This window comes from Podarcis liolepis (genome assembly GCF_965112155.1).
Source record: "Podarcis liolepis genome assembly, chromosome: 8".
NCBI lineage: Eukaryota > Metazoa > Chordata > Lepidosauria > Squamata > Lacertidae > Podarcis > Podarcis liolepis.
The window spans coordinates 22,799,785-22,817,971 of NC_139560.1; the positions used below are offsets into that span (position 1 = coordinate 22,799,785).

Consider the following 18,187-nt stretch of genomic DNA (forward strand, 5'->3'; position numbering starts at 1 on the left):
ACGGTGAACTGCTGTTTATTTCCCAATGATATTTCCAGTTTTCATTGTATGTTGTGCAGCTAATAATGGCATCATTCACACCTAACATAGCCATATATTGACTTCACAAACAGTATTTATTGTATTTGCCAAAAAAATCTCGAATACAGCAGATACTTCACTGGAGGCAGACTTAGCTTGCAGTCCCCACCATGTCTACTCAAAAGTAGAAATCAATGAGACTTGGGAGTTTAATGTTTAACAAATCTACTTTTAAGCACAACTAAGTACGAAATCAAAATTTAGAAATATGTAAACTTACAGAAACAAAGAATATTGTAGGCATTGACACAGGTTACTGTGAAGGTTTACCAGGGTTATACAGACTGTGATCAGGAAAATAAATCCAGACCACAAAAGGGAAAGGTATAAATCAGTTTTATTGATTACAAGGGCAGTGCAATTGCCCACAAGGTAGCAGACAATTCAAAACAAACACCCACATGGCTTTAATCACCCCAGGGGACGTAATTATTGATCACAGGTAGTTTACTGCAACATAACTTTACAATTTCAGTAAAGGAAGGTGGCCAGTTTTCCCGTTTTCAAGTGGAAGCAAGTCTTGGACCTTTTCTAGTCTCTCCAATGCAAGTTTCACCAATGGAAAAAAGGAGACTGTCCTGCTGTCTGTTGTCCAGGGAGGTTTTCTTCAAAGCCTTGTCTTCATTTGACACAACTGGAACTAATGTCACATTACTCACTTACTTACAATTTTTCCATCTCCCATGCTTGCAAAAATTGATAAATGACCTCACGGTACTCTTTCATTATTTCTTTGACTACATACTATAGCTGCTACATGAATGGTGTACCTGCATAAAATGGCCTTATAAGTTTTTGGGTGAATGTGGAAGAAAGCCATAAACTTTAACCTATTTTACTAATACCACAAGTTGTCTGGCTTGAATATACTCGCCATTGTTCCCTTGACCTTTCCTCCATATACAAAGTACTTCCTCTTAGGTTTCTTCCAAATTCTGTAAATGCTACATGACCTTTCTTAGTTTAGTTCGAAGCCTGGCTTGTCAGCATCCAATCAAGATATGATCTGCACATTCTGCCCATCTCTATACTGTTGTTAGCTGCAAGCAGAATAATAAATCATCATAGATCCAGAGGGAAAAGCCTCGCTCAGGTTAGACAAACTGGACCAGGCTTTCAAAATGCCATTGGCAAGTAATGGCTTTTTTTTTCCTTTTAGGGGACAGTCTCAGGCCTTGGAGAGATCCAGTACTTCTGTTGCAGGATCAAGGCTTCTAGTATCAAGCAGCAGAACAAAATGTTGTTCCCTGGTTAGTTATGTAGAAGGCTTCCTTGACTACAATAGGAGACTTCTTTGAAACCTAATTAGAATGGAGGAGAGATAATTTGGAAGAGTTGCAGTGCACTGTGTGTGTGTGTGTGTGTGTGTGTGTGTGTGGTTGCCATGAGTACAAGGTGCCTGCAACAGTTTTTATTATTTGCAAATGTGCCCATGCCCCTCCCCAGACTGGTGACCTATGATATAGCTTGATAAACGGGTTGGAGAACTTGAATGCTTGCGTCCTATTTTGTGACATTTCAGTTTTCTGAATAAAGGTCTTGCTCTAATGGACTTTGAAACATAATAAACAGTGTCAATACATCTGAGAGCAACCATATAAAACAAGCATACAAACAAGATAATAAACATCTAATCATGGGCATATCCAGGATTTATGTTGGTGGGGGCAGGCTTTAAATGGGGGGGGGCAGAACCTCAGTTAAGAATTTTTTATTGGTCTTGGCCACCCCGGCTACACCCATGCATCTAACTCACCTGTTCACAATGCATCAAGAGAACCCTGAGGAGGATTGGGACTAAAAGTCTAAGGAAAAGCGCGGCCTCATGGAGTCCAAGTCGTGAGGAAGCATGATATGTGAGACCATAGAATGTGTTCACTGCATGCTTACATGCCATAGATGTTAAGTTTAGGTGCCTTCACTTGCAATGCCCATGCTTCGTATAATAAATTTATAAACACACTATACTTTTCTTAGGATGGAGCGAGGAGGGAGGGTTATTCTAAAACTTTATTGTTTTGTATTTTTTAAGAAAATTAACAGAATTATATAAGATAATTATAGCTTCCACAAATACAACAGCTTAGTTCCACAAGGAGTAAACCATCTAATACTTGTGATAGCTGTCATGGGTTTCCAAATAGTGTAAACATGTTTCTAAAAGGGAATCTTATCTGTTTCTGAGAGATTATTTTTATTACTGTGATTAGACTTTCATCTTATAGAACCAAATAAGTCAGTTTAAGATTAGCTACTATTGCCAAATCACATTGAACATAAAATGTGTAGGGCCCTTCATTTCTGTTTTCACAGTTGGCAAGTTTTTCTACAGAAATAGCATTCCAAAAAATTAAAAGATTGGACTGTGCAAAACTGTTTCTTGTCGCCAACAACCTCTTTACACACATCACCAGAAACTTGCTTTTCCAGACACAGTTTAAGGAACCTGAACCAACAGGCTTTAAGCCAGCAGATAAAAATATTAATGAACCTGTGCTCTCATCTCAAGTGGAAAAATTCCATTCTCAAAGAAAGCTACTGATGTCTAGTTCTCAGCATAGGTCAACCACCAAGGGGACCAAAGCTATCTCTGTCCCATAGCTAAGCCTAAAACAAGATTAAAATGGATCTAGATAATTAGTCTCTCCTACATGGAAGCCATGCCTGTTGTCTTTGTCCATGGAGTTTTCTTGGCAGGGATACTGGAGTGGCTTGCCGGTTCCTGCTCAAGGTGGAGCACGTTTGGTCAAAACTCTCCACTATGACCTGTCCATCTTGGGTGCCCTGCACGGCATAGTTCATAGCTTCTCTGAGTTATTCAAGCCCCTTCGCCACGGCAAGGCAGTGATCCATGAATTATGGTGCTGGAGGAGACTCTAGAGAGTCCCATGGACTGCAAGAAGATCAAACCTATCCATTCTTAAGGAAATCAGCCCTGAGTGCTCACTGGAAGGACAGATCCTGAAGCTGAGGCTCCAATACTTTGGCCACCTCATGAGAAGAGAAGACTCCCTGGAAAAGACCCTGATGTTGGGAAAGATGGAGGGCACAAGGAGAAGGGGATGGCAGAGGACGAGATGGTTGGACAGTGTTCTCGAAGCTACTAACATGAGTCTGACCAAACTGTGGGAGGCAGTAGAAGGCAGGAGTGCCTGGCGTGCTCTGGTCCATGGGGTCACAAAGAGTCGGACACGACTAAACAACAACAACAACAACAACAACAACAACAACAACAACACATGGAAGCCATAGCTGCTCTTTCTTCAAGCCCCTCCAGGTCCTGGTAGTCAACTGGCCCATCCCTCCCAGCCTGCACGCCTCCCTCTGTCTTGGGCTGCTCTGACCATCCTGCCTCCTGCCTTGTGGGTGGTGTCAACCCCCATAAATCGTTGCCCCCCTCTCCTGGGTCAGTCCCCTGGCCCCCTGCCTCCATACTCTTCATAGCCCTGCCTGTCCCTGGCAGAAACACACAGAGAATTAGGCAAGGGACTTTACCTTTGCCAGGATTCTGCTGTAAAGTGTATCAAGGACAGATGAAGTGACCCTGAAAAGACACAGAGTACGTTTCTCTCACCACTGAGCAGCTACTGAAAGTTCCCACATGTTAGAGGAACAGCCTAGTATGGCAGCTAACATTGGACCTGGGACCTGAAGTCCAAGCCCCACAACCCAAGAGGCCCTCAAATGACCACCCAGAGAGTGAAATGTGAGGGCAATGGCAAACAGATTCTGCATTCGCACTCTGGCTGACACAAACCTGCCACAGGCCTCCAGCGTTGATACTGCTTGCTGCAGCACCCCATTAAAAACAACAACACAACCATTTTATAGCCAGGGGGGCAGTTAGCTGTGCATGCATATACTGTAGTTACAGATGCTCATTTTATTAATTTTGCTTTTAAAATATTTTCCTTCACAAAATATTGCTTATTCCCAAGTAAATGCGTTCAGCATTTGGGCAGCTGAAGCAAACTCATTTTTATTCCCTGTGGTCATGATGGTGCTATGATTTAACCTTGCTTAAAACTGCGCACTGAGAAGTTCTTTAAAAATAAAACAAAACAGGATTGACTGTTGTTGCTCCATTTTGTTCTAACATATCATGAAGGTAGAGGCAATGGTAAATTATGGAATGGGTGGTGGTGGAGGAAAGAGGAGAAATGTTAATTGTGTCAATTAGGTGCTTTGCGACTGGAGATCTCTGTACAAAAGACCATTAAGTCCAGGATGTAAAAAGCACCTAGCTGCACCACAGGAGAGGCTTTCCAGATCAGAGCCTGGGAGGGGGGCAGTTTTCTTTCATATTTGACCCTGACACATATTTCCATACACTCTGTAGAAATTAAAGTCTCTGCCAAAGAGTGGAAACCTTCCTTGTTCCAAGTTGGCCTGTGGTTGTATAAGCACTGCTGCTGCTGTTTTCCATCTCTGCTCAAGGCAGTAATGGGAACTATGTGCATAGTTTGAATTGTAGCAGTCAAAGGCAAATATCTTGGAACTGTTTCACCAATCCTCCCTAAGTTTAGGTATTTAAACAACCTGAGCTTGGTAGCCCATAATCCTGGTTCTCGTAGGCAACCGACCATTTGGCATTATTTACGTTTTTAAATACATGGTGATGAATGAATTCATACAAAGGGGGACACAGCCCTAGAGATTCCACTTTCGATCCTGGCAAATTGCATTCTTAAAGAATACCAATACAGACACAGCAGCTGTGGGATCCGGCTCCTTTTTCAACCGGGGCCAAACAGGGTTTCAAATGACATAAGCAGACTAAAGTTTCAAAGCAGCACATGCCTGGAAGGACATTCTATTCTGCCCAGATAATTCCTAAAATATGATCTGCAATGAATGGCTAGTCAGATGGAGTCTCTCAAGAATGCTGTGTGTTTGAGTTGATCCATTGTTTATGCAGAAATCCTCAGGCAACAAGATTAGAGAGCAGCAATCCTATATCCATTCACTGGGGAGTAAGCTTTGTTGTAAACTCAGTGTGACTTACTTTTGAGCAGACATATATTGGGTTGTGCAGAAAGAAAAAACACTTTCCGCAATATGTTTCAAGGTCGTCCCTTCCCTTAGGCACAGCAAGCATCAGGCAGCAGATGCAGGAACAGGTCAGGTGGGGAAGTGGTTGAAATGGCAGAATTGGTAGTGGTCTTCCTTGCAAGCCCTAAGCTAGCCTACAGGCCTCAAGTTTAGTGGGGAAGCTGTCCCATCACCAGTGTTGACATAAGAGTCAGCTGCCGATTTGGTCCGCTTCTGTATGTGGAATAGTTAGGAGGGAGTACCTCTATTTTCCTCTGCTCTGACCAATTTGCTTAGAAGTACAGTTGTACCTCGAGTTACAAACACCTTGGGTTACAGACTCCTCTAACCCGGAAGTAGTACCTCGGGTTAAGAACTTTACCTCAGAATGAGAACAGAAATTGTGCAGCGGCAACACCACGGCAGTGGGAGGCCCCATTAGCTAAAGTGGTGCCTCAGGTTAAGAACTGTTTCAGGTTAAGAACGGACCTCTGGAACAAATTAAGTTCGTAACCAGAGGTACCACTGTAAACACCTTCTGATTCTGTGGGTTTCCCTTTCAGTAAATATGTTCAGGACTCTTAGCATAAGGATATTTCCTCACATATGTGTTCACAAATAAACCTAAGACTACCTCATCCACTTTACTACCTGCCACAAAAATCTGTTTTTGCACAAGACTGGGCACCTGAGAAAAAGGACACGCAAATCAGTAACCGAGGAAGTGGCAACATAAACGTCTACTGAAACCGGATTCCAACAAAAACATTGTGGGAGAAATCTGGTAGGCTGTATTTGGAGTCATTTGTTTTGATGACAGCCATTTTCTGATATCTGAACCGTCCCTTATAAATTTATTATTAATCCTTTCCCCTCTCCTAATAGAATTGTTGTGTATTGCATTACTTTTTCATTGCCACGGGCAGCTTTGGGATCAATTTTTCAACTAATGACATTTTGTACTATAACTGAATTGCTGATTCACACAATTGCATTGAATTTTGACATGGCCAAGTCACTACAAGGCACCACCATATCCTGTATTTGTTTCTATGGTTCTTGGTGAAAAAGCTCTCTTGCACTGGGTGCCTCTGGCATGGAAAATCATTGCTTACCATAGCTGATCACTTTTTGTCTGTGTGCACACATTATTATATTCTACATTCCGTACACATGGAGATCTTGGTTTTTCTACCAGATCTACATAGTTATTGCAATTATTGCAGTTATATCCCACAACTGCAATTATTGTGTTGGAGGGAATGGGAAAGGAATGGAAAAAATTTTCAACAGGATTATTTTCAAACAGATACCATGTAACTACACTCACCCTTGTTGATGGCAGGACCGAGGATACATATACAGTGGTACCTCGGGATACATACTCTTCAGGTTACATACTCTGCTAACCCATAAATAGTGCTTCAGATTAAGAACTTTGCTTCAGGATGAGAACAGAAATTGTGCTCCAGTGGGGCAGCAGCAGCAGGAGGCCCCATTAGCTAAAGTGGTGCTTCAGGTTAAGAACAGTTTCAGGTTAAGTACGGACCTCCAGAACGAATTAAGTACTTAACCCGAGGTACCACTGTAGATTGAAAGCAGCTTATTAAGGAGGGCTGTGTATATATCAGACCTTTAAAGCACCACCTCCCTGCATAGAGGAGTTAAAAGTTTGTGTAGGATGTATTCTGGATGTGCTTTAGAGGTTGACTATATGAACAATTCTGCATTCTGATAAACCATTCCTTTGCACTCAAGATGGATAAGTGTATACACTGCCTTAATTTCAAATGTCTTAAGCACCGAGGCCAAGCTACCCAACCAGGCAAACTCAATCTTTTTCTAGCATTCATCTTTTCCCAGTACATCAACTATAAATCAGCAGCAATTAGTGGAAAAAAATATATTCTCAGCCATTCTAAACAACATTAAAGCAGTAATTTTCAACTTAATATCTGCAGGGAACACATCACTCTGTTGATTTGTCTGTAGAGATGCCTCTGTGCATTTGCTATACAGTCCTTCAGCACTGTCAAGGATCCTTGTGAGTCTTCACATTCTCAGTTCGTATAGTTAGGTCTCATAGTTATGCTGCAATAAAATTGCAATGTAGGACAGATTCAACCCACCTCTCTGGTTTCACCTTGAAGGGGAAAACCCATAGAGGTGGGCAAGCTTTATTTCAAAGGTAACTTCATCTTTCAATATATATAGTAACTGATCATCCTAGTGAAGTACCCCTCAAAGTTTAAGGTTCACTTTAATACATTTAGAGGGAGGAAATGTTGCACTGTTGCACTTCTGCTTAAAATACAAATTAAAAATAAATGCTAATGAATGAGCAAGAAATGTACAGTAATGACAAAGGTGCAAGCAGGTAACAATAAAAATGGAAACAGGAAAGCAGGGTTGGAGGAAACCACTATGCCAATCTGTACTTGCAAGGATTGAGCGGCAAAAAAACAAACTACTACAACTGAGCACTTAAAAACAGCAGTGGGAGAGGACAATTGATAAAACAGAGGAATGCAATGGTGCAAGGCTTTCTGCATTCTCTGGATTAATTGGGTGAAAAAATGGTATCAATTCCAGAGGAAAAAGCTAGTGTGAAAGCTAGTCTGACTTAATGTGAAAGGCACATTAATATAGCCAAAAGATCGCTAGCTTTAACATGTAGCAACATGAAGAATTACAGTAAAAATTACTGCAACCAGAGGGTGTTTCATGTTGGCACTTAATAAAATGTACACATAAAATTATTCCGTTTAAAAATATGTTTGTCTGGCTTCCAGCTGGAAACTAATTACATGTTGAATTCTTGCCTTCTGCAGATCGAATTATGTAATCGCCTTATACTTGTACAACCGCGCAGTAAGCCATCAGTAAGTAATTGAAAAAATAAAATAAACAACTGGGTGTTGTTGTGTTTAAGCGTTTCCATCTGAGCTCATGAGCAAAGCAACAAAGCAAATTCATGAGCACAGTTGGCCTTAGTCTTGTGACATTATGGGCAAAATGTGCAGAATAATTATGTGATAGCTAAGGGCTACTGTCAGCTCCAGAGACCATACCTGTCCCTTTAAAACAATGGAGTAGCAAGAGAAGATGTTCCCCCTGCACCACCTGTGTCAATACCCCACCTTTGCCCACCTTCCTTTTCTGCCTGTAGTGAACCAAAACTTAGGTCCTGCATACTACAGCACTTGGGTGTGGGGATTGGTGGACCAGTGGATTAGGAAGCACAGTAGGGTCTTGTAATTTACTATATTTTGAAATTAAAGGGAAAGGCATGATCTCTGGTTCTCATCTGGCATCTGTAGTGGTCATGTCCTTCAGAAATACGTCTAAGAGCTTGGCTCGCTCTTCTAGAGTACAAATCAGGCAGGAAGCAAGAAGGCATCACATTACTAAGAAATGAATAAATCCACCTTTCAGTTAACTGTTATAAGCTACATTGCAACCAGGGGGGCCATCTTGAATAAAATATTGTGGGGACCCAGGTAAGTCCCACCCCACATAATCAGTCACATGATGAAGTGCACACACACCATTTGAATGGGAATGCCCATCAACTTTGTGGTGGCCCAGCCCCCTCAGATATTTTATTGTGGGGGGCCAAAGCCCCCGCAGGCCCTAGGAGTTGGCTCCTAAGATTGCAACTCCATCAGTTTACAATCTATAGCAGGGGAATTAACATGATGCCCTCCAGATGTTACTCAATTCCAACTTCCATAAGCCCCCAATACAACGACCAGGGATGGTGGAAGTTGTAGCCCAAAAACATTTGGAGAGCTACACACTGGCCACCCCTCATCTTTAGTGAGTTATACTGTCATAGCAATCCTATTCCCATAAGGGTAGCCATGTTGGTCTTCTGCAGCAAAAACTAACAAATTTATTAGAGTATACACCAATAGTGTAGCCTCAGGGCTAATCAAGTGCATGAAGCCTTTCCTACCTGCTGCCATCGTTCTACAATTATTTATGGTGGCATAAAAAAAGTCTTCTAGACTCTGAACCTTTGGATTCAGTCCTTCTCCCATCTCCTGCTTCCAAGGCTTCATGTACTCCCCAAGAGCCCGTGGAAGGTGAGGGAAAGTACACAGATTAGCATATTACAGTGGTACCTCAGGTTACAAACACCTTGGGTTACAAACACTTTGGGTTACAGACTCCGCTAACCCAGAAGTAGTACCTCGGGTTAAGAACTTTACCTCAGGATGAGAACAGAAATCGCGCAATGGCAGTGTGGCGGCAGCAGGAGGCCCCATTAGCTAAAGTGGTACCTCAGGTTAAGAACGGGTTCAGATGTTTTGGTTTTTAATTTCCTGGATTTGTTGTATGGCTTGTATCTCCAGCAGAAACAGTGCAAACCCTGCTCTAGTTTGGAAACAGGCCACCGCGCAGGTCAGATCTGTATGGAGATACATCCATTTCGGAGAGCCAGTGTGGTGTAGTGGTTAAGAGCGGTAGTCTCGTAATCTGGGGAACCGGCTTCGCATCTCGGCTCCTCCACATGCAGCTGCTGGGTGACCTTGGGCCAGTCACACTTCTTTGAAGTCTCTCAGCCCCACTCACCTCACAGAGTGTTTGTTGTGGGGGAGGAAGGGGAAGGAGAATGTTAGCCGCTTTGAGACTCCTGAAGGGGAGTGAAAGGCGGGATATCAAATCCAAACTCTTCTTCTTCAGGTTAAGAACGGACCGCCAGAACGAATTAAGTTTGTAACCAGTGGTACCACTATACATCCACTCACTCAGCTGGCCTGCTTCCAATCTGAACCATCTCTTCACTTAATACAGGCCAGGGATCTTTGTATTTCTTAAAGGGATGTGTGTGAAGCATGGCTGGCAGGCTGCTTTCTGATTATGGCACTCTGGGCTGGGAGATTTAAAGACTCTTCCTGTTCCTTGGCAAACCCCCCCCCCCAAAAAAAACCAGCAAAAGAGTTATGCAGCTGCCCTAAAAGCATGTGTCATTTTCACAGTCCCTTTTTACTCAAGGAAAGTGTTTCTTATTGCAGAGTGAGTGCATATGTGCCTGTCTCAGATGCCCCTTGCACTGGAGGTCTGCTGCCTGGGTATGGTTGCAGCCAGGAGTTGCAACTTGCTACAGGGCACTTTCCTGGCCTGAGTCCACTTTATCAGATGCAACTGATTAAGTGGAATCTAGAACATGAAAACATGCACCACAATACATACGGCATTCTTTTTAAAGGTACCACAAGGCTCTTTGTTGCTTTTGCAACAATCATCTGTGGTACGTAGGCCACTGATACGGAACGGAAGGGGGGGGGCTCCTTTCCCCCTTCCTTCTAGGAACATCCGAGGCCCCGCTTATTCCTATGGCCCCGCTTTAGCCAATCACAGACCTCCTGTTACAATGTATCCATTCTGTTTCTGCTTTTGCCCTATAGTACAGAATGGGTTTGAAATCATTGAAATCTTTAAAAATTGATATAAAATCAACCGTAACTCCAATTTCTTCGCTCTCAGTGTCATTCAACTCAGTTCCCCGTGGACTCCATGATGCTATCCCTACTTCCATAATCCCCGAAGCGGCAGGTCACGTACGCAGGAACTTCTTAATTTGCCAAACCTTCCCTCTAGGCAATATTAGGTGGCAGACGATGCATATCTCTGACCCATTGTCTTGCCACCACCGGTACTCAATAAATGTGTATCTATGTATATTTCCCGCTCCGCATATCCCCCCTCCCTCATCCGAAAATGCTAATTAATGTAATCCCACCTTTTCATAATGTATTCATGACGTGTAAAGTATATTCATGATGTAACTTGTGAAACCCAACCTTCCCATAATGTATTCGTGACGTTTCATGCACTGTATTCTGGGATATGGAGGGAAATTTCAAAAGTTCATGTCACCCCTTCCTCTCTGTTCAATCACGCCTTGAACCTGTTGCGCAATAAACTTGGATCTTCTGCAGTTTGCTCCTGCGTCCGGCTGAGCTCATTTCCTTCCGCAGGGACCCACGGACTTAGTCCGATGAGCTGGGTGGCAGAGTAACACTGCACCTAGATTTTTCCGTAACAGTTGGCGCCGCAACGTGGGGCTTGCGGTTCTCCCAAGCTGCTGACTGGGGGCCCCGAAATCTTCAGCCGGCTCCGGGCCATTTTGCCTGGGAAGATCCTTTTGGACCCCCAGCCATCTTCTGGGCGGTAATCGAAAGCCCTAGGAGTTCAGCCGGGGAGCAAAAGAGGGATCCAGCCGGCTTATTCATCGATCCCGGGATCATCATAGAAGACGCGTGAGTATAAGGAAAAAGGAAAATCCAGTGCACTGGTGGGAAGGGGGTGGAAGTCTCCTGGCAACTGAATTCTCTGCCCTCCTCTCTATCGCTCCTTCTTGCCTTTCTCTTGGTCCGGTTAGTGAGAGAGACCGTGGACCGCTGCTCAACCCGAAAGGGGGGTTCTGAGCTCTATACCTTTTCCTTAAAATCTCCAGCCAGCCGCACCAATTGGGAGCCCGAAAGTAAGACGGAGAGACCCGACTTGAAAGATAGCCGACTCTCTGCAACGGGCATCCCAGTTGAAAGCAAGGGGTTGGAGCTCTCTTTCCGAACTTCCCGAGCGTCCTTGCTAGGGGGCAGGAAGTGGTCTTGCTTTCTATCCCAATCCCAGCCGCACTGGTCGAGCTACATACCACGTGTACTGTAAGCTCGCTTCCAAAAGCAAGGGGGATTTTCGACCCGAAATTCTATCCAGGGACCACCCGATCTGGCACCGCATGGCGCGGGCGTCCAGTAGGGCCCCTTTTCCTGAGATGTGACGATAGGTAGGAGGTTGCCAGGAGGGATAGCCCATGAGGAATTGGGCAGGACCGGCAGAGTGGAAAGAGACCCCAGGTTATAGGAAATAAGGAAATAGGAAATGGAACGCAAGGAACCGGATAGCTAGAGCTCTCTAAAACCCACTAAGGAAGTTGCCAGGCAACTAGAAGCCCCTTCTCCTCTTTACTATACGTCCCTGTACTAAGCATACCAAACCCCTAGACATACCAATCCTAATCAACCCCTCTCTTTCCCCCTTCTCTATCCCAGACACCCCCCCCCAAAAAAAAAAAGAAAAAGCAAAAAAGCAACAACAGCAACGCATGCATCTATAAAGGGGTACCCAGTCGACCAAGCGTTATGAGCCCTACCAGTTTGATTAACTGGTGGTGTGTTTGAAGAGGCAAGGAGGCTCATAAAACCATGTGGGACCTTCCTACTAATTTCACTTAATGAAGCCAGAGGTAGTGGCCCAACTCCTTGCAATAACCAACTAAAGGATGAGAATATATCTGTTTATATGTTACATGTTGTCTGTTATGTGTGTTGTCTGTTAATACATATATGAGAATATGTATGTTTACATGTTGTCTGTTATGTGTGTTGTCTGTTCCTTCTGTCTCTGGCAGACTGCTTTTCTTAAGTGTGCATAGTTTAAACTGCAAGCTTGCTTCAAAATTTAAATCTAAGGAAGCCATGCTGGATCTTAGCAGTCCTAAATAAGAGAAAATGAGAATGAAGTGTGCAAATGTTTACCCCACCTCTTGCTTTGCCCCAACTTTTGAGATTGTGAGTCTACAGTCTTATTTTGGAAGGTGCAGATAACCTAATGTTTCTGCTGAAAAAGCCTAGTTGAGCCAACTGCTCTCAAGCTAAAATGCAATGTATGTATTTCATTAAGCATATGCCTATGAAAGTATGGTGTTCCTTCTAAGAAAATATCTGAGTCCAGGTTTAACTTTGATTTGGTTGGACAGAAGAGTTATTGTAAGGCTCCTGATATCAGTCTCTATAAGACTTCCTGGCCTCTTTTCTTAGAAAATGCCCCCCCCTTGTTTCATTCTGTCTCTTTCAGGGTTTTTTCCCCTTCTCCTTCTTATTCTGTGCCAGGTAAATTTACTCCTGAGTAAGCTTCCTTTAAAGGAAACTGCAAGGGGGGGCATAGATTAGGCTTACTATTGCTCTGCAAGTTCAACAAAAATGTCAAATCTATGGCTGTTGTAATTATTTGTGAGTGGTTATATCAATTGAATTAACTTTGCTTTATAAGAGATCCTCTCCCTATCCTAGAAAAATGTTCACTTCAGTCTTTAAGGATAATTTATCTAGGAACTTTCACTCTTTAGTCTAAGGAAGTAAACTCTCACTCAAACTAGTTGGGTACTTTTATTTTCCTCTTCCTTAGTACATGATAGGCGCATGGCTTGTGATCTCTTCCCCAGTTGTGTCTGTGTACATAAGTATGTGTGTGTTTCTAGTAGTACAAATCTTGCTATGAACCCTGTATTTTAGGGTTGGACTAGATGACCCCAGGTCCCTTTCAACTTTCCCAATTTGTGGCTGATGAGTTGAAATTCAGCCCAGATTTGCTCTTTGTTTTTTAAAAAAGGTGTCTGGTGAAGCCATGATGTTTGAAGCAGAACTGGTGATATAAGGCATTTAAGTGATTGCAGTGTTTATCATTTTGTCTATTATTTACAAAAATCAGACTTAAAAGTCTACTCAAAGTTTAAGCACATAAAAAATTCATATAGTTAAGTAGAATTAGCCTTGACCATGACTGAGAATGTTAAAAAATAAATAAAAAATCCTATGAATTCTAACTCTCTGGCCATTTTTACTCATAAATAAGAGAGCGGTTGATTGTTCCGCGAATGGCCAGAGGGATATTAGCCCTTTCCTGTACATAAAGGAAGCAGACTCCTTTGCTTGGGCTGAATGGTGAATACTTGAATTGCTGAGTTTCTCTTTTTTGTTTTAAAATCTAACCCTATTTTTAAAATCTACTCCTTACCTTTCCCTTCCTTATTCTAATTGAGCCAAAAGATGCAACATTTTCAATGGTATAAAAGGTTTGCTGAGGCATGAACTCTGCACATGCACAGAGGCTAGATCAGCTTACAAAAGAGAGAGAGAGAGAGAGAAAGGAGGGGGGGAGAGAGAAGGTTTGGAGAGCCTGAAACCTATACAAATTTCCTTATGTAAAACCTTGAACCATTGAGGGAAATCACCCTTAATGTGTTTTGCTCCAGGGCTACTTAAGACAATAAAGTTAAGTACTGGACATGCCAAATTCTTTTCACAGGTAAATATCAAAGCACTCCCACTGTGAGTTCCTCTCTTGAGTAGTTCCCCCCCCCCATGGGATTTGAATTTTATAAGTTTTTTTTTTTGTGTGTGTGTGTGTGTGTATATGCCTATGCATTTTAGGAACAGCATTTCCTGACAAACCTCTCACATGAAAATTTTTTCCCTTTCAACAGGTGTGTATATGCCTATACATTTTAGGAACAGCATTTCCTGACAGACCTCTCACATGAAATAATTTTCCTTTTTAACAGAGTGTCCTTTCTTTTCTCCCACAGCACAAATGATAATGAGGGGATGCAAACAGTGATTTAAATACTCTATAAAAAGTAATTGCATTTGTTTTTCTTTTGTCTTTCTTCCCTTAAAGCCAAACAGTCACTTTCTTTCTGTTCAGCAAAACAAGTCTGAATCCCTGCTATATTAGTTGATTTCCTTCTATCTCTTTGTGGCTTTGACATTTTTTTTTTTTAGGTTACAAATAATCTGTTTTCGTTTATTAAGTTCGTTTTATTAGTTCTTCCATTATATATATGAAATTAATCGAAGCACAACCAAACATTGTTTGTGGAATGGTATTTGTTTACCTTTGGCCTGAGCATTTCTTACTAATTCTGTCATTTTGGCTAGTGCAAGGTACCTGCACAACTTTAAATTGCCATTCATTTTATTGGTATTAACTCATTTCCCAGTATTCCGCTATTAACATTACAGCTGATGTCACATCAAGAAACACTTTTATTTCCATTTGGGATGTTAGAATGCCAAAACAGATTACTTCAGGTTACTTATTAATGGTGTGTCTTAGCATTTATTTATTTTTGGTTCCTCATAGCTCATTTTGTGTGTGTGTGTTCTACTTTAGGGACATGTTCATCACATGCTGAAAGTCAGTTTCATGAAGTTCTTTTATCAGATAGCACATGGTGAATTTTAAGTTTTTCCCCATTGTTTTCCCATTTTTTTCAGTCTAGTAGTAATCTGCGTGGTTTTGATAATATATTTAATAATAATTCTTTTCTAAATCTGATGTCCTTGTGTCAAGTTTGTTTTCATCTGACTGGTAATCTAATTTTTTGCTTTCTTTTGTATTTTTTTAACCTTTGTATTTTTTTTACAGTTCTCTTTCTATACATGTGGAGTAATTTTATTTTATAATATGAAAAGAACAACAACAAAAACTAAGTGAAGGAAAGCAAACAAACTTAGCAGATAATAACAGTAATTATGTGGAAATGTGATAATAAATAATAATAAATAATTTTATTTATATCCTGCCCTCCCCAGCCGAAGCTGGGCTCAGGGCGGCTAACAACAATCAAAATAGTCCAATAATGATAATGAATAAAATGTTTAATCCACTAAGATTGTTATTATTTGCAGCTTCCCATGGAAACTGGAGGACATCCTTTTTGCCTTTTGCCCCTTCCTTGTCTGTGTCTTTAAGTCTCCCCAAAATCTCCCCAAAAACCCTGCCCCCTTACAGGATATCACTTCTACAGATGTGCAATGATGAACAGGAGCAACAACCCCTCATGGCTAAGGGGAGGAGTTGAATTGCAAGGACATTTTCTCACTTTTGAACCTTAAGACTGTGCTCCAGGATTCAAAAAATACATGCATAAAAGATCACAATTGTGTCAAGATATGTAACTGATATTTAATTAGTTTGTTTTGTATTATGTGTTATTATGTAAGAATGTTGAAATGTGTCTGACAGTGTGATTTCCACAAAGGGGGGCAATTTTTGTGTGTAATTGTTTTTATGTTTAATGTCTTCTTGCTTACACACCAATGGAGAATTCTCATGCATTTTATACTTTCTAATAGCTCACACTATTGCGTAGTCCAATGTTTAGATCAACTTGTAACCACATTTAATTGTTCCACCGCCAACTTTCCCTATCCATTTTAAAATGTGTTAAACCTCGTTTTGCCAAGGACAAGCTTCTGGATCCATAAAACACCAGGTACATGAAGGTGCATATGCTTTGGTTTAGCAGGAATGATCCCTTATAGAGTTAAATTGACTTATTTGGACAACTGCCCTTGTTAAGAATGGTTTTCTTTTAACAGATTGGTTTGAAGAGTTGAGAACCATGGGGCAAGATAAATTCAAATTGGACTCAGTTTGAATTGGGCAAGTGTATCCAGGCTGCAATTAGCCTTTTGGTCCTTTAAGTGCAAGTGAGCAACCCCCATGCGTGCAAAACCACAGCCTATAATAGAATCCCATAGCTAAAGGCCAAGGCGAAGACCTCTCCCTCACGAGATGCCCAAAACCTGTGCCAGCTATGGTGAATGCCAGGCGACATGGTTAAATGAAAGCCCTGAGGGGATTCAACAGACAGGATGTGTTGCTGTAGCACTATGTCAGTGTGAGACCACAGAAGAGCTACCTTGACACCTGAGAACACACAAATGGCGGGGGGGGAAGCCAACTGCATTTTTCAGTCAATTAGACCTTCCTGCTAGGTGTAAAGCATAAAACACTATTGAGAATGCCACAACTAATTTAGCAACAAAATACAAGAGGTGTTCTTTATATAATACCCTATATGCAGCTACCTGCACTGCTATACTTGCAAATGACCGTAAGAGGCATGGCTTGCAAGTCCCTTTCAGGTTTGCATAAAGCCACACATCCCATTCACCGAGATTTAGGGTGCGGAGAAAAGATTTGCAAGTTCTTACAGAACTTTAATGCAAATCTATCTCCGAATGGGGGACTGATACGGAACGGAAGGGGGGGGGCTCCTTTCCCCCTTCCTTCTAGGAACATCCGAGGCCCCGCTTATTCCTATGGCCCCGCTTTAGCCAATCACAGACCTCCTGTTACAATGTATCCATTCTGTTTCTGCTTTTGCCCTATAGTACAGAATGGGTTTGAAATCATTGAAATCTTTAAAAATTGATATAAAATCAACCGTAACTCCAATTTCTTCGCTCTCAGTGTCATTCAACTCAGTTCCCCGTGGACTCCATGATGCTATCCCTACTTCCATAATCCCCGAAGCGGCAGGTCACGTACGCAGGAACTTCTTAATTTGCCAAACCTTCCCTCTAGGCAATATTAGGTGGCAGACGATGCATATCTCTGACCCATTGTCTTGCCACCACCGGTACTCAATAAATGTGTATCTATGTATATTTCCCGCTCCGCATATCCCCCCTCCCTCATCCGAAAATGCTAATTAATGTAATCCCACCTTTTCATAATGTATTCATGACGTGTAAAGTATATTCATGATGTAACTTGTGAAACCCAACCTTCCCATAATGTATTCGTGACGTTTCATGCACTGTATTCTGGGATATGGAGGGAAATTTCAAAAGTTCATGTCACCCCTTCCTCTCTGTTCAATCACGCCTTGAACCTGTTGCGCAATAAACTTGGATCTTCTGCAGTTTGCTCCTGCGTCCGGCTGAGCTCATTTCCTTCCGCAGGGACCCACGGACTTAGTCCGATGAGCTGGGTGGCAGAGTAACACTGCACCTAGATTTTTCCGTAACAGCCACTATATTATTTCCTTATTGCAGTTAAAGAACATATTAATGCCTCCATCCATTACAACACCAGTCTCCTCCCACCGCTCAAGATTCGTCCAGCATGTTCATTCTTTCCTCTTCCTGCCACCCGGCCGTAGTATCACAGCCCTGGTTCCTCAAGTCTATAGGGAAATGGATGTATCTCCATACAGATCTGACCTGCGCGGTGACCTGTTTCCCAACTAGAGCAGGGTTTGCACTGTTTCTGCTGGAGATACAAGGCATACAACAAATCCAGGAAATGAAAAACCAAAACACCAGCGAGTAAACTCATGCTTTCTTAAAGATGCAGTAAGAAAGGCAAGCATCAAATACCATGACAAGAAGTCAGAATAAGAAGTAATAATGAATAATAAAAAGCAACATGGAACATATAGCACAGCAGGAGAGGCTAGTAGTGTGTATGACAATATGTTAGAATCAATGTA

At 42.1% G+C, this 18,187-nt stretch overlaps 1 long non-coding RNA gene across 2 annotated transcripts in view; it reads left to right on the top strand.

Moving 5' to 3' along the window:
• LOC310713227 overlaps window positions 1-18,187 on the top strand; it is a 96,696-nt gene that overhangs the window by 5,982 nt on the left and 72,527 nt on the right. The window contains exon 3 of one of the 2 annotated variants that reach the window (XR_014529114.1): window positions 1,241-1,421. This is a non-coding gene — a long non-coding RNA (uncharacterized lncRNA). Of the gene's footprint in view, window positions 1-1,240; window positions 1,634-18,187 lie in introns of those variants that run through there. The other variant, XR_014529115.1, reaches the window with a different exon arrangement.